Source organism: Arachis ipaensis, chromosome B3 (assembly GCF_059453495.1).
Source record: "Arachis ipaensis isolate K30076 ecotype BB chromosome B3, ASM5945349v1, whole genome shotgun sequence".
Taxonomy (NCBI): Eukaryota; Viridiplantae; Streptophyta; class Magnoliopsida; order Fabales; family Fabaceae; genus Arachis; species Arachis ipaensis.
This window is the reverse complement of record NC_142438.1, coordinates 128,705,797-128,719,347: the sequence shown is the minus strand read 5'-3', so window position 1 is coordinate 128,719,347 and position 13,551 is coordinate 128,705,797. Positions and strand designations below refer to the sequence as shown.

Sequence of the window (13,551 nt, the reverse complement as noted above, 5' to 3'; positions counted from 1 at the left end):
GGTCACATAGAGCCTTCTCAAAGGTCATGGTGCCTATGGTACAAGGTATTAGAAACTTTCCAGGATCCTGTTTCTTCTGAGGCAATCTCAGTTGATCCAATGCATTTAGTTCATTGGTGAACAGGGGAGGTTCATCTCCCCAAGTCTCATTACTAAATAAATTGGCATTCAGCTTCATGATTGCACCAATGAACTTGGCAACTTGCTCTTCAGTAACATCTTCATTCTCTTCAGAAAAAGAATACTCATCAGAGCTCATGAGGGGCATAAGGAGGTTCAATGGAATCTCTATGGTCTCCAGATGAGCCTCAGAGTCCTTTGGTTCCTCAAAGGGAAACTCCTTATTGATCATTGGACGTCCTAGGAGGTCTTCCTCACTGGGATTCACGTCCTTCTCCCCTCTTGTGGGTTCGGCCATGATGGTCAATTCAATGGCCTTGCACTCTCCCTTTGGATTTTCTTCTGTATTGCTTGGGAGAGTACTAGGAGGGATTTCAGTGATCCTTTTACTCAGCTGGCCCACTTGTGCCTTCAAATTTTTAATGGAGGACCTTGTTTCATTCATGAAACTCAGAGTGGCCTTAGATAGATCAGAGACTAAATTTACTAAATTAGAGGTATTTTGTTCAAAGTTCTCTATCTGTTGCTGAGTGGATGATGGAAAAGGCTTGCTATTGTTAAACCTGTTTCTTCCACCATTATTAAAGCCTTGTTGAGGCTTTTGATCCTTCCATGAGAGATTTGGGTGATTTCTCCATGAGGGGTTATAGGTGTTTCCATAGGGTTCACCCATGTAATTTACCTCTGCTATTGCAGGGTTCTCAGGATCATAAGCTTCTTCTTCAGAAGATGCCTCTTGAGTACTGTTGGATGCAGCTTGCATTCCATTCAGACTCTGAGAAATCATATTGACTTGCTGAGTCAATATTTTATTTTGAGCCAATATGGCATTCAGAGTATCAATTTCAAGAACTCCCTTCTTCTGAGGCGTCCCATTACTCACAGGATTCCTCTCAGAAGTGTACATGAACTGGTTATTAGCAACTATGTCAATGAGTTCTTGAGCTTCTGCAGGCGTTTTCTTTAGGTGAATGGATCCACCTGCAGAAGTATCCAATGACATCTTAGCTAATTCAGACAGACCATCATAGAATATATCCAGGATGGTCCATTCTGAAAGCATGTCAAAAGGACACTTTTTGGTCAGTTCCTTGTATCTCTCCCAAGCTTCATAGAGGGATTCACCTTCTTTCTGTTTGAAGGTTTGAACATCCACTCTAAGCTTACTCAGCTTTTGAGGAGGAAAGAACTTGGCTAAGAAAGCCTTGACCAGCTTATCCCAAGAGTTCAGGCTATCCTTAGGTTGAGAATCCAACCATATTCTAGCTCTGTCTCTCACTGCAAAAGGGAAAAGCATGAGCCTATAGACTTCAGGATCTACTCCATTAGTCTTAACAGTATCACAGATCTGCAAAAATTTAGTTAAGAACTGAAAAGGATCTTCAGATGGAAGTCTATGGAACTTGCAGTTTTGTTGCATCAGAGAAACTAATTGAGGTTTCAGCTCAAAGTTGTTTGCTCCAATGGTAGGAATTGAGATGCTTCTTCCATGTAAATTGGAATTAGGTGCAGTAAAGTCACCAAGCATCCTCTTTGCATTATTATTATTTTCGGTTGCCATCTCCTCTTCCTGTTCGAAAATTCCTGTAAGGTTGTCTCTGGATTGTTGTATTTTAGCTTCTCTTAGTTTCCTTTTCAGAGTCCCTTCAGATTCAGAATCTGCTTCAACAAGAATGTTCTTGTCCTTGCTCCTACTCATATGACAAAGAAGGAAATAACAAAGAAAATATGGAATCCTCTATGTCACAGTATAGAGATTCCTTTGTGTGATTAGAAGAAAAGAAGAGAATGTAATGTAAGGAAAGAGAAGGGAGGAGAATCCAAACACAAGGGTGAGGATAGGAGCGGTAATTTGAGATGAGGAGATGTGTTAGTAAATAAATAAATAAATAGAAGAAGATGAGGGAGAGGGAAATTCGAAGATAAATTTTGAAAAAGGGTTAATAATTTTTGAAAATTAAGATAAAATTAAAATAAAAAATTGAAACAATTAATTAATTAAAAAGAATTTTTGAAAAAGAGGGAGGTATTTTCGAAAATTAGAGAGGGATAGTTAGTTAGGTAGTTTTGAAAAAGTTAAGAAACAAACAAAAAGTCAATTAGTTAGTTGAAAAAGATTTTGAAATTCAATTTTGAAAAGATAAGAAGATAAGAAGTTAGAAAAGATATTTGAAAAAGATAGGATAAAAAGATATTTTTGAAAAGATATGATTGAAATTAGTTTTGAAAAAGATTTGATTTTTAAAATCACAATTAATGACTTGATTCACAAGAAATCACAAGATATGATTCTAGAACTTAAAGTTTGAATCTTTCTTAACAAGTAAGTAACAAACTTGAAATTTTTGAATCAAAACATTAATTTTTGATGATATTTTCGAAAATTATGAGATAAAATTAAGAAAAAGATTTTTGAAAATTTTTTTTAAAATTTTTTAAAATAAATAAGAAAAATGAAAAAGATTTGATTTTTGAAAAAAATTTTGAAAAAGATAAGATTTTTAAATTGAAAATTTGATTTGACTCATAAGAAACAACTAGATTTTAAAAATTTTTGAAAAAGTCAATCCAAATTTTTGAAATTTATGAGAGAAAAAAGGAAAGATATTTTTTTAATTTTTGAATTTTTAATGATGAGAGAGAAAAACATGAAAAATGATGCAATGCATGAAAATTTTGGATCTAAACATGTGATGCATGCAAGAACACTATGAATGTCAAGATGAACACCAAGAACACTATGAATGTCAAGATGAACATCAAGAACTTATTTTTAAAAATTTTCAAGAAAAGAAAACATGCAAGACACCAAACTTAGAAATTTTTCATGTATAGACACTATGAATGCAAGAATGCATATGAAAAACAAGAAAAGACACAAAACAAGAAAATATGAAGATCAAACAAGAAGACTGGCCAAGAACAACTTGAAAATCATGAAGAACACTATGAATGCATGAATCTTCGAAAAATGCATAAAATTTTTTTGAAAAAAAGAATGAAATTGACACCAAACTTAAAATTGACTCAAGACTCAAACAAGAAACACAAAATATTTTTTATTTTTATGATTTTATAAATTTTTTTGATTTTTTTCGAAAATTAATGTGAAAAAGAAAAATAAGGATTTCAAAATTTTTAATATGAATTCCAGGAATCTTGTACTCTTAGTCTAAAGCTCCAATCCAAGGGTTAGACATGGCTTAATAGCCAGCCACGCTTTAGTATGCTATTACATGCATTGAAGTCATTAGTTGAATCCTCAGTCCAAAAAAATTTGGACATGGCTTTACAGCCAGCCAGGATTCAACAAATCATCATGAAACACTAGAATTCATTCTTAAAAATTCTAAAGAAAAATAAAATTTTTTTGAAAATATTTTTGAAAAATTTTTGAAAACAAAATAAGAAGAAAATTACCTAATCTGAGCAACAGGATGAACCGTCAGTTGTCCAAACTCGAACAATCCCCGGCAACGGCGCCAAAAACTTGGTATGCGAAATTGTTACTCTGAGGTTGTAAAATTTGTTGCTCGTTCTCTCCCTGGCAATGGCGCCAAAACTGGTGCACAATACCATGGTCCAAACATAACTTCACAACTTCGCACAACTAACCAGCAAGTGCACTGGGTCGTCCAAGTAATAAAACCTTACGTGAGTAAGGGTCGATCCCACGGAGATTGTTGGTATGAAGCAAGCTATGGTCATCTTGTAAATCTCAGTCAGGCGGATATTAAATGGTTATGGAGTTTTCGAAAATAAATAATAAATAAACATAAAATAAAGATAGAAATACTTATGTAAATCATTGGTGAGAATTTCAGATAAGCGCACAGAGATGCTTTCGTTCCTCTGAACCTCTGCTTTCCTGCTGTCTTCATCCAATCAATCCTACTCCTTTCCATGGCAAGCTTTATGTAGGGCATCACCGTTGTCAATGGCTACTTCCCATCCCCTCTTGAGAAAATGGTCCAATGCGCTGTCACTGCATGGCTAATCATCTGGAGGTTCTCGATCATACTGGAATAGGATTTACTATCCTTTTGCGTCTGTCACTATGCCCAGCATTCGCGAGTTTGAAGATCGTCACAGCCATCCCTTCCCAGATCCTACTCGGAATACCACAGACAAGGTTTAGACTTTCCGGATCTCAGGAATGGCCATCCATGGGTTCTAACTTATACCACGAAGACACTTAATAACTCGGACTCGGTCCCCTGTATTAGATATCCAAGAGATATCCATTCAATCGAAGGTAGAACGGAAGTGGTTGTCAGGCACGTGTTCATAGGGAATGATGATGATTGTCACGTTCATCACATTCATGTTGAAGTGCGAATGAATATCTTAGAAGCGGAATAAGTTGAATTGAATAGAAAAACAGTAGTACTTTGCATTATCTTTGAGGAACAGCAGAGCTCCACACCTTAATCTATGGTGTGTAGAAACTCTACCGTTTGAAAATACATAAGTGAAAGGTCCAGGCATGGCCAAATGGCCAACCCCCATGAAAGTCTAAGATAGCATAAAACTTATCAAAGATGATCCGAAGATGATAAATAAGAAGTCCTATTTATACTAAACTAGCTACTAGGTTTTACAGAAGTAAGTAATTGATGCATAAATCTACTTTCGGGGCCCACTTGGTGTGTGCTTGGGCTGAGCTTGAAGTTTACACGTGCAGAGGCTTCTTCTGGAGTTGAACGCCAAGTTGTAACGTGTTTTTGGCGTTCAACTCTGGTTCGTGACGTGTTTCTAGCGTTTAACTCCAGACTGCAGCATAGAACTGGCGTTCAATGCCCTTTTGCATCGTCTAAACTCGGCCAAAGTATGGACTATTATATATTTCTGGAAAGCCCTGGATGTCTACTTTCGAACACAATTGGAAGCGTGCCATTTTGAGTTCTGTAGCTTCAGAAAATCCACTTTGAGTGCAGGGAGGTCAGAATCCAACAGCATCAGCAGTCCTTCTTCAACCTCTGAATCTGATTTCTGCTCAAGTCCCTCAATTTCAGCCAAAAAATACCTGAAATCACAGAAAAACACACAAACTCATAGTAAAGTCCAAAAATGTGAATTTAACATAAAAACTAATAAAAACATCCCTAAAAGTAACTAGATCCTACTAAAAACATACTAAAAACAATGCCAAAAAGCGTATAAATTATCCGCTCATCACTTAACTTCCTCCCCTTGTGACAATTCTTGTTTCAATTCTTCTTCTACACCTTGAAGCTCTAAACTGACTCCCTCACTAGGCCCCTTGATTGCTTCTCCACATTCGTCAATGGGAGTGCCTTGGTTGCTTAGGCTTAGTTGGGAGGAGACCATATTGCTAACGGCTTCCGCTATGGTAGCTATCTTGGCTTCTAACTCCTTGAACACCTTTTGGTTCTCGTCTTGCCTTCGAATGTAAGAACTAACACATTCTTAGAGAGAATCATCCATTGGAGGTGGTATGGAAAAAGAAGGTTCATTGTTTGGGAGAAAAGTTTCATAATTGGAAGTTGGTTCATCTTGGTAAGGGTATGGAGGTGGTGTATATTGAGGTGGTTCTTGAGAGTAATTGTGTTGGAATGGTGGTGGTTCCATGTATGGTTCATATGGTTCAAAAGGTGGTTGGTATGGTGGATAAGGATTAGGGTCGTATGGAAGTGTTTGGTGAAAAGGGGCTTGTGAGTAAGGTGGTTCAAAATCATGTTGAGGGGGTGGTTCATACGCATGTGGTGGTGGTTGTTGACAATCACAATAAGGGTCACCACATCCATTAGATTGATATGCATTAGGATTAGAATTATACCCATAAGAATCCAGAGGAGGTTGTTGCCAATAAGGTTGATCAATCCCTTGAGGCTCCTCCCATCTTTGATTGTTCCATCCTTGATGCACATCCTCATTGTAGCTTCCATTCCCTACAACATAATTTGAGCCAAACTCATAGCCAAAGGGATGAGAATTCACAATAGCAAATAAAAACAAAAGCTACAAAAATAAGCAACAAGTCCTAAGGCTAACAAAAACTAAGAAATAAGCAAAAGGCAAACATATTCACATATTCACAATAGCCAATAACAAAGCACCATTGCAACTCCACGGCAACGGCGCCATTTTGATTTTCAGAAAAATTGAGTGTCAGTATAGAATTTCACACAAAATAAATGAATTCTCGTTGCAAGTATAGCTTTATACCAACAAACAATCCTCCCAATCAAAAATTTGGTTTTGTCACAAGTACAAACCCCAATGAATTTATAACCGAAGTATTTAGACTCCGGGTCGTCTCACAAGGAATTGCAATGAAGTGCTCAATTATTGACAAGAAAGTAAATCGAGCAATTAAAGAAAGCAAGTAATAAAGAGAGACATTCATGGCAAGGATTGAGATCATAGGCTTTCTATCCTAGTGATACAATGATTAATTCATCTTATTTAGTCAACTCCAACAAATAGAAGAAGGTATCATGTTATCTTCACATAGGGAGAATGTCAAACAAGACTAATCAATCATATCACAATAATGACAAGAATCTATCTCATTTCGTCATCCCCAACATTGGAAGAAGGTGTAAGTTATCTTCCATGAGAGAAAGTCAAACAAGACTAGTTAATCTCAAATAAAAAATCCTAATCAACTTACTAATTGAATTAGCAAAAGATTAGCGTCATTGAAAATGATATTAACTAACAACTCTAGATCACCAATGTAAATTAGGTATTAATGACTCAAGATTGCCCAACTACTCTTCCCAAGCCAAGAATGCTCAAAAGCTACTCTAAAGCCCAACCAAGCATTTTGTCAAACACTTGGAAGGCATAAAAGGAAAGCATAATAAATGACAAGAAATAGTAAAATCTATCAACTACAAATTGTAAGAAAAGTAAATTCACAACTTAAATCAACCTTAGAAGAACATCAAACATTAATTTGCATTAAAGAAAAGATCCAAATCCAACAAGAGTATTCATGAACATAAAATAAGCATAAAAGTAAAATTAACACTACAAATCATGAGAATGAAAGAGTAGAAGCAATAATTCATAAAGAAAACAAGATGAAAACATGAAATTGGACCTAGATCTAAGATGGATTAACCTAACCTAATTCTAGAGAGAAGAGGGAGCTTATCTCTCTAGAAACTAACCTACATGATGCTATACTACCAAAAAATTGCTCCCCCTTGCCCAAACTTGAATTCTGCATGAAATAGCATTAGAAATGAGTTGGGTTGGGCCCAAAGTGCTTCAGAAATCGCTGGGGGCGATTTCACTTTAGTGGACCACGAGCAGCATCAGCGCGCACGCGTACATGGCGCGTGCGCGCCCCTATACGCGAAGTAACATATGGCAAATTTTATATCATTTCGAATCCCTAGATGTTATCTTTCCAACGCAACTAGAACCGCCTCATTTGGACCTTTGTAGCTTAAGTTATGGTTGATTGAGTGCGAAGAGGTCAGGCTTAACAGCTTTACGGTTCCTTCATTTCTTCATGAGTTCTCTCACTTTGCATGCTTTTCTCCTCACTTCTTCCATCCAATACTTGCCCTATAAACCTGAAATCACTCAACAAACATATCAAGGCATCAAATGGAATTAAAGTTGATTAAATTTAGCTATTTTAAGGCCTAAAAAGCATGTTTTCACATTTAAGCACAAATCAAGGGAGAATTACAAAACCATGCTATTTCATTGAATAAATGTGAGAAAAGTTGATAAAATCCCCCAAATTAAGCACAAGATAAACCACAAAATTGGGGTTTATCAGAGATCCACTCTTAGAGAAATATTTAAATTTGGCAAAAGACATGATACATCATTTTCAAAACTTTGAAATATCCCATATACCTAAAGAGTAAAACTGTAGGGCCGATATTCTATCCAAGTTAGCTACATCTAGGGTAACTGATTCATCAAACATATTGTCTCATCTTACACTAACAGAACCAAGTTTAGATATCAAATCTGTTCTAAGTGTGTCACAGGAAGAGGACTGGCAAAGCCCATTCATCTGCTATTTAAGAACCAAAGAAATACCAGAATATGAAAACCCGAGATCATTCAGACATAAAGCCAGCCATTACACTATCATGGGAGATGTCCTATACAAATGAGGATTCTCCCGACCATTGCTCAAATGTCTCGGCCAAGCTAAAGCAGAAGCTGCTATTGCAGAAGTACATGATGGTATTTGTGGCCACCACACTGGGGGTCGAAGTCTGGCCACAAGGATTTTACGCGTAGGATACTATTAGCCGACGTTACGTAATGATTGTAAGAACAAAGTATAGAAGTGCGATGCATGCCAGAAATGTGCACCACTCATCTACAGTCCGGCCGAATTATTGCACACTTCAGACATTAGTTGGCCTTTCTTCAAATAGGGGATGGACATCCTCGGAATAGCAGTTGATTACTTCACAAAATGGATAGAAGCACAACCACTTACAAAAATAACATCAGACAAAGTACAGACGCTTATTTGGAAATCCATCATATGTAGATATGGTTTTCCTAGAGAAATTATTTCCGAAAATGGTCGACAATTCACTGATAAGAAAATTGCTTCATTTTTAATTGATCTTCACATTAAACATCGTTTTTCCTCTGTCGAGCACCTACAAAATAACGGGCTCGCAGAGGCAGCTAACAAAGTCATTTTGCAGGCTTTAAAGAAAAATTAACAGATGCTAAGGGATGCTGGGTCGAGCTTATACCAAAAATATTGTGGAGCTACAACACAACACTACAATCTACTACAAACAAAACCCCGTTCTGCTTAGTATACGGCATAGACTGTATGATTTCTATAGAAGTCGGCCAAGGCTCAACCCGGATCGAATACTTTGATGAAAGCGCCAACATAGGAGCAAGATTGGCCGAGCTTGATACAATAAATAAGGAACGATGCCTAACTCCACTCCGATAGAAAACTATGCAATTGGCTATGCAAAAGCAGTATAACAAAAGAGTATGACCAAGAACGCTAAAACAAGGAGACTTGGTGTTGAGGCAAATAGAAGAAGTTTAGAAACCTCCCGGACTTGGAAAATTAGCTGCTACTGGGGAAGGACCTTTTTGAATTTCTAAGGTCGTCGGAAAAGGAGCTTATTGCCTCAAAATGCTAGATGGAACGACCTTACCCAACACTTGGAACATTTCATCATTGAAATTTTATTATAGCTAACTTCTCTCTGTAAACAAGACGGAGTGGCCAGGTACTCTTTTTCCTGATCACGGGATTTTTTCCCTAAGGAGGGTTTTTCTCAGACAGGTTTTAACGAGGCCGACCACTCCGCACCTTTCAAAAGGCGAAAGGTCATTTTTCATATAAATAAAGCAAATTCTTTCACTCTCTAAATTCCTGCATCGCTATCTCTATATAATTACTTCATTCAAACTAACAAGACAAAAATTTGGAAACAACATCTATAAACATGCAATTAGCAGTCAAAACATTCTAAACAGTCAAACCGACACCATACATCGGACAAAACACTTTATAAAATAAACCGATTTCAGATTGGTAATCAAACCAAATGTTTCAAACAGGCGAATTCATATGTTTCAAATTACAACTATTCAAATTCTTCTTAAAGAGGGGGGATGAACATTTTTATCATGTTACTCGCCTGCCTCATCTTCCACAAGCTCTCCACTGACAAGATCTTAGTAACATCAAGTTTCCTGATATCAAACTCGGGCGAAAACAACACGACTTGGCTGAAAGCACGGTCAAATCCAGCAGCAAACATTTCCAATCATTCCTCTTTCAATTCATGAATACGAGAAGTCATTTCACCCTTTGTCTTATCATTTTCTTTATTTCACCTTGAAGAAGGCGAATCTGATCTTGAAACTTCACAATTTTCTCCTCTCCACGTTTTATCTTAGCGGTCACATCAATGATCACATCCTCCTTCTCCTTCACAGATTTCTCTAAGCTGACAACCTTATCAGCAACAACCTGTTGTTCTGCCCCTAACAACTTGGTGGCACAGCCAACACATAATAACTGCAAAGCCACAATCTACATAACACAGATAAACAATGACGAACACATATATCGAAGATAAATCAACGAAACAATAAAGGTACTAACTTGGATGAACTTCCCCATCCCTTCCATACCAATTCGGCGAGTCAGCCGCATATCCCCAGGATAATGGAAAACCTTGTCAGCAAACTCAGAAATCGGGAACTGATCACTCCATAGAGACTGTGGATTCACCCCTTCGATAAACCCATGGAGTTTTCTCTGCCTCTCAAATACCGACTTTTCACCCACATTAGCGTCCTTATCCTCCTCAGATAGGACCTCCAAAGATTTCTCTGATTCATCTCTCTTCCTCTTCAAAGACGCAGCAAGTCGGATGGTGGAATGTGCAGCATCGCCACCACCCTCCTTTACCACTGCAGAACCACTACCACCTTTTTCTTATGCAAAAAAAAAATTGCAATCGAGACGTATTCAGATGAGGCACCCGTCCACCTACAAACAAAAGCAGCACTATGTAAAGAACCAAAAATCAACAAACCAAAAATATAGATTTATATTACCTATATAAGCTCTTAACCCTTCTCTATCATTCTCCTTTTCAAAACATAGTAGTTTGGGAATAGACAAATATTCACCAACAGGAAAATTTTCTATCAGAAAATCCAAAAACAGATCTTCTTCTTCACTCCTCTCTGCAGTCTCAAGAATCTGTATTGGCTCCGGACAACAATACAGTAAAAAATTTTTTATCAACTTACTATCTGAATAAAAGGGATATTCGGTCTCCAAGGATCGAACCTTCACAAACATAAATTTGAACATTTTTTAAGGAAGATTTATATAGAAGAAAGATGGAACGTTTAGGAAAACTACTAAGAAAAACCCATAAACTCTTCCACCCCCTTGATTGAAATAGGGAGAAGAAATATTCAAAGACAAAGAAAATTTCAAAAAATCCATCAAACATTCAAATGCTCACAAAAATGCCCAGGAATTTGGGTGTAGCTGTGAAGGAGCACAATTAAGTTGGGTCAAAACCTTACACTCGAAATCCGAAAAAAGGAGTTTTAAGTACAGTTCAGTAAAACAAGGAGTATACATATAAAAATACTCCCAGTCCCCCCTCCTCTCACATATCCTCTCCTCGCTAGTACAAGGGAAGAACTCGACACCAACACCCGACCCATCTTTTACCAACTTCAAAGTTTTAAGCTCGCGAAGTGACTCAGCATCGCAATAAGATGACACACGGGTCTTAACATCAACATGCACCCAATGATATGGATTCTGACTTTTCACCTCAACTACCTTCTGTTTTTCTTTTTCTTTTTTCCTAACCATTGCCAAAGACAAATAGGACACAAACAAGGACACGAAGAGGAAAAGACTAAGCTCTTGAAGACATGTCGTATTCACCTCTTAGACAGAAATAGCTTGGGCTATGTGTTTGTGTCACTTCCCAAGAGAGAAATAGCAATAAAGTATTATTATAACCCACTAACTTAGTGGGTAGTTCAAATTTTAACCGTTCACATACCAAAAGACAAACGGTCCAAATCTCCCCATATAAACAACATTTATCGCAACACGTTTAATAAGGTAAAACCATTATTAAAACCTATTTTTAAATTAAATTAATTGTTGTTATTATTTCATTTATCTATTAAAGACCCAAGCTTGAAAGACAGCAACGCGCATTGAGCTTGGGGGCTACTAAGTTCAATCGCCAACCGAGGTATAACTACACATAAAAGCTCAACTTGCTAAACATAAGTTTGACAAGTCAAGCTTAGGTGCTATGTACTGTATCCCTAATACATCGGAAGAAACGGGTTATGCCTCGGCTTGATCAAACAAATTCAAATACGAATAACCCTCTATCATAACAAACTTCTCCCCCGAATCTCGCCTTCAAGTCGGCCACGAATATTTCGACTCAAACCAACGAATGATTCAGCCCAAACCACTATAAATCAGGAGGCTGATGACAAAAGGCAGAGAACAAAAACAACACAACAACAACTTTATACTTGTTTTCCTTATAGATTTTTTTACTGACTTGAGCGTCGAAGTCCTTTTTGCAGGTACCATGCTTGAGTCCGAATTCGCGGGATACTGCATTCCAGAAGCGAAAGCCGACGTATAATTCGGATAAAGTATCCTTGCCAGAACAGGATCATATCTCAGTATGTAATATATATATATATATATATATATATATATATATATATATATATATATATATATATATATATATATGCGCCCAAAATTATACATGGCAGGTAGATACCGATAACGACACTTCAAATAAAAATTCGATTAACGAATAAACTTATCTGAGAATATTCTCTAAATTTTAAGATTATATTTATTCTAAAATATTTCTATAAGTCTAATACTAAGAATCGAATTCAAACTAAGAGTATGAAAAATTTTTAAAAATTGGTTTGATGATTAACTGTTTTCTCGGATTTCAAAAAATACGTTACAAAAAGAACAATAATTCCTCATTACTTATTAAATACCTAATAACTCAATTTTATAAGGTTAATTACAACATTGTAACAATTATTCTATTGATAAAGGAGAATGTTGCAATATTGATTATATATAGACTCATATGAAGGGATATCACAATAAGACATCAAATATCTTATGATGAGAGTAGCTCATGAAAAGTGTAATTTACATAAGAGAAGCTTGTAACATCATAACTTCATAATATACGCACTATTCCAAATACGTGCACTCAGGTATGATCTTTATCTTAGTTCCTCTTATGACTGATACTAGCTTGAGTGTCGAAATATTTGCTGGTACACCGCCCACCATTGGGGATGACAAATTCGAAACATTGAAAACTCAGAATATGAGGATATGATAACATCGTGTCTCCAACCTACTCTCTATAATTTTGTTCAGGTAACTCCTAAATTCGAAATAGTAAAAACACTTTTGAGTAATAACGCCGTCTATGGGGATATGTCGCTTGTTATATTCTCTTCATTCTATATTCTACCCAAGATGAGTTTAGCACAACACATGTTCATAAGATGAACAATATAAAAAAAGAGCAGAAAATGCATGGTCACAAAGACAAGCATTAAAGTACATAATACAAAAATTTTGCCAAAAAAATAAAAAGATTCACAAATGTCAATTTGTGATAATATCATTATACATTTCAATTTTAAAAACTTATAATTGCTAGACAATTAAATGTGTAAAGATTTGAAGGTTTAGTAACTTAAAAGTTCTAAAGCAAGAAATCATAATTTTTTTTTCGTAAATTTACCACAAAAAACACTATTTAGCATCCAGAGATTAAAATTTATAAAACTGAAAGACGAAAACTTATTCTCTATTAAAGAAAAAAATGTTAAAAATTTTAATTAAATTCCTTAAAAGCAAACTACACTCATACTTAGACATGT

General features: G+C 36.2%; 1 non-coding gene across 1 annotated transcript; it reads left to right on the top strand.

Moving 5' to 3' along the window:
* The first annotated feature begins 1,177 nt into the window (after window positions 1–1,177).
* LOC148572423 (small nucleolar RNA R71) lies at window positions 1,178–1,285 on the top strand. Its single transcript, XR_015908130.1, has one exon. It is a non-coding gene; the product is annotated as a small nucleolar RNA R71 (small nucleolar RNA).
* The last annotated feature ends 12,266 nt before the right edge of the window (window positions 1,286–13,551 follow it).